This window comes from Nicotiana attenuata, unplaced genomic scaffold (genome assembly GCF_001879085.1).
Source record: "Nicotiana attenuata strain UT unplaced genomic scaffold, NIATTr2, whole genome shotgun sequence".
Lineage (NCBI taxonomy): Eukaryota > Viridiplantae > Streptophyta > Magnoliopsida > Solanales > Solanaceae > Nicotiana > Nicotiana attenuata.
In genome coordinates this window covers 80,305-84,321 of record NW_017674015.1, presented here as the reverse complement: position 1 = coordinate 84,321, position 4,017 = coordinate 80,305, and positions in this window count along the sequence as shown.

The following is a 4,017-nucleotide window of genomic DNA, read 5'->3' as shown; positions in this document are numbered from 1 at the left end:
TAAACTCATATCCTGGCTTGGAATTTTCTGAGCTTTCTTGCTTTACTGGTGGACAGGCTGGATCGAGTTGGCAATTTGTGGCCACAATAGATGTACTCAGACCAGTCATGTCGTCGTCACGACCAGCCGAAATGTCCTCATACTCTCTGTAGGAAAACTCTGCTTATCTTCCTTTTCTGAATGGTGACAATATCGAACGCTGATTCGCTGTCTCTTTGAATGTTTTCTGCACTCCCAGGTTAACCAATTCTCAGTTTCGTCCAGGTGGACTCTAAGGCCTGTCTCAACAATTTCTCAACTTCTAAGACCTCTGGTATATCATCTTCCCAAACAGCCTCTCGGCTTATCTATTTTCTCGTTTGCATGTCACGAGTCATTGCTGGTTTCATCAAGGATAACGTAATAGTAATGTCTGTATAAGTAAAGAATGAGAGAGCAATAATAAGAGCTAAGATTCTATTTAAGATACATTTGAAGAATATGCTTGGTACAATTCCATAAATGTTTTTGAACATTGGAGCTCTTTCTTTAGCAAAAAGTAAAAAATGTCTGAAAGGAAAGTAAACTGGTTAAACTAAAATAGTGCCATGATGCTTGTCTCAGCCTTGCTACCGAGGCTCGCCAGGCTCTGGTGGTTCTGATAGCTCCCCAATTATTGAGGCCGTGCTCCTCTGCTTACGACCCTGTATGGAAGGGGCCTTCCTCCCCCCCTCCATCGAATACTGACACAGCCAATCCCATTCCATCGTCCTCCTTCTAGGAACACCGAGATTCCCTCCATTGCCTGCACAGGGCTTCTTCTTCTTCCTGACCCGCCTAGATAACCTCGGCCAGGTTGGAAGGTTGCTCCAACGGGGTATTGGCTGCTCCAGATGGATATAAGGACCGGCGCAGGGTGGCGACCATTCGTTGAATTCTTTCCCAGGTATTACTCATTTACCCCAATCCGAAGTGGTGTCATCTGTTTTTGAGCTGATGGGGCCTTAGCGAATTACTGCTGAGATTCTTGCCAAGCTCCCTTGCCAGGTTCATACCCGCTCCAGTTCAACTATACGCTTTCAATTTCTGTCTATCCCACCACTTATCTTTATTGACGGCATTGACTCATTCGATGTAGTGGTAAGTTTCCCCGCCTCTATCCTCTCCTTCTTCCTCCAATGTTGGGATGGTTCTGGGACTGGTATATGGGATTGCTTACCGTCGCCATGAATTCGATCACTTCTCTGGTTATCACCTTCAAACTTTCACTGCCTGATGTAGTGTTAATGCTACGGCCCCTGCGGCATGAATCCATGTCGTCCCCAACAGATTGTTAGATTGCGCACGTCTATCACTTGAAAATCAACATCAACCAAAGTAGGCCCCATTTGCAACACACAAGCTAACTATTCCCCAATAGCTAGACCTTTGGGCATCGTCGAAAAGCTTTTGACGTGATGGCCCCATCCTTGGAATCTCATGCAGCCCCTTTACCTAATGTCCTAAGTGTTACCAGCCGAAACAAATGTTGAGGTGGATCCTCCGGTCAATTAGGGACCCTGTGATAAAATAATTCCTTCGCACTGGCACGGTTGACTGTGGATACGCCTTGTTGTGTGACTCAACCCCTCTGGTGGCCAGCTCATCTTTGTGGAAAGTGATCTTAGGGACTTTCCATATACCTGGGCCTACCATGTTACGCCATTTCTCCGCCCGGTGTTTAATTGGACATATGCCTCACTCAGCACTCTATAACAGGCATTCTTGTGTGCATCGGAACTTCGTAACAAAGCAAGGATAGAAATCTGTGCCGGTGTTTTGTTCACGCCTGATCAATGGACTGAGTTATTCTTTGGGCTTGCTATCTGTTCTCCAAGAGCATCGTCCGGGCCCAGAGTTTTCAGTGATGGCTTTTGTCGACCAGCCGAGGATCTGCCTTACTCGACTCAGCCAAGTGTTCCGGGGTATAAACCCTGCGGCTTCTTGTCATTCCCTGTTGCTGCAACTGTCCCCCGAACATTGACTATTCCCTTTCCTTCTTGCCTCGGCTGTTGTAGCTTCCCATGGATATCGCTTTTGCTGCTGGAATGTGTGTTACGGCTGTCATTCGCTTACTGGAATGGGGCCCACCCTGCTTTGAGAAGAACTACAGCAACTTCACAATGGTACAGGTTGCCTTTGAGAGGAGCCCAAACTCAGGACCTCAATTGCGTTTGGCGTCTTCGCAGAGGATGGTGTTTCAAACGCACAGTTGTGTGGCATGTTCACCTCACGGCAACTCCAGATGCTCCCGAATCTGGCTACCTACAATCGGATTAAGCGGTGACTATTTGGGTTTCTTTGGAACATCGCCTTCTGCGATCAAAACCGATCGATCCCTTGGGATCCCAATCATCTCTATTTCAACATGTGAAACACCTCCACCTTGTGGTCTGGGTAGAGGTTATCTTGGACATTCAAGCAGGCTCCCTTTGCCACGTGATACTTTCGTGTTTGTTCAACATACATGTCCTGAGATCTATATTCCTCAGGGAGCGGATGTTAGCGAATTCACATTCAAATTGGGCTGATGCCCTTTTGTACCGAATGGCGGCGAGAAATGGTATGCACTTATAGTTTTAATTTGGGTTGAGCCGCGAGTTGGAGGAGGGTCCTTACGAGGGGTTATCACGTTGATAGGGAAACGTGATAATAGTAACCCATAGCAGCTTTGAGGCCTTTCGTTACAGTTGTGTCAATTGGTTCGACAATGCCGGGTTATACTGTTTCGGGAGCGTCTGCCGGTCGAAATTTGGTCGGGGTCTAGGAACGTTTTTGACGAGGGGGAGTGATTGATAGTGGGATTGTTGAGTGCTGTAAGCTTGGTAGACGTCGTTGCGGGCTGGGAATATCTGGGTGAAGCAGGTTGGTATGTAGGAGGGTCCGAGGTGATTAATAAGTAGGCAGGTTGGAGTTGTAGGAAGGTAGAGGGTGTTTGGTAATTTGGAGTGGAGCTGATATATAAGTGGAGGCATGTGGAATAAGATTTCGGTATTTGACAGAGTGATTTGGTTCCCTGTTGCAACCTTTTACGGCGCCATGTCCCTTTTCTTGGACGTACCACCAGACTGTAGAGCCTTATTGGTAGCTTGCAAGGCTTCCAAGTTTCTTAACCATACCACTTTTGATACCTTCCTCGATCCTTTTCTCTCTAGCTTGATGAGATGTCAGTAAAATTTATGATTGTCGATCAGCATCAGTCTTTCATTATAGTATTGCGGATCCTGAGCCGGATGAAAAACTTGTTCATTTGTTCTTCCTCTAAAGCAGGTCGGACTTTGAAGCAGCCTCTGATCTCCAATGGAGTGCATACGTCGCGGAATGTTTCTTTGGGTTTCTTCTTCCAAATTTCTGAATGTAAGAACACATCCGGTGCATTTTCCGTATTGACACAAAACCATGAATCTATCCATGAAGTCGGACGCCAGTACTTAACCCAGTCCGACCACTTTCTTCGGGTCTGTCTAATGTACCAAGATAGAGCATCTCCATTTCAGGGCCTCATGAAAAAGCTTCATGCGGATCTTCTCATCTCTTCCTACTCCCGACCAGCTTTGTCACAGTATGTTCTTAATGTGAACCCTGGGATCCCCTGTACCATCAAACATTTCCAACTTGGGAGTTTGTAACCCTCGAGCACGTTCGACATCGGCTGTATGCATAGATCTTCATAATTTAGCCCCTCAATTTCCCTTACTACCCTTCAACGCCTCGAATTCCGGTGGTCAACCTTTTAAGCTCTTCGGCCAAATTTTTCTGATGAGCGAGTCCTTATCATTGACTCGCGGATGCTTGAGATGGGCTGGGAGTGTGGCACAGTCTCCACGTAGATGGGGGTGTATTGTGTTTAGGTGTCAGTGGTCATTTGTGAGTTCAAAGGTTCCGGGTTGAGTAGTGGAGTATTGTTGGGAGTGTGGCAAGTATTGCAGTGGTGTGAGGAGTGGGTTGCTTTGGGATGTTTTTGGAGGTATGGGATTCTAAGTTTTGGGAAAGTAACTC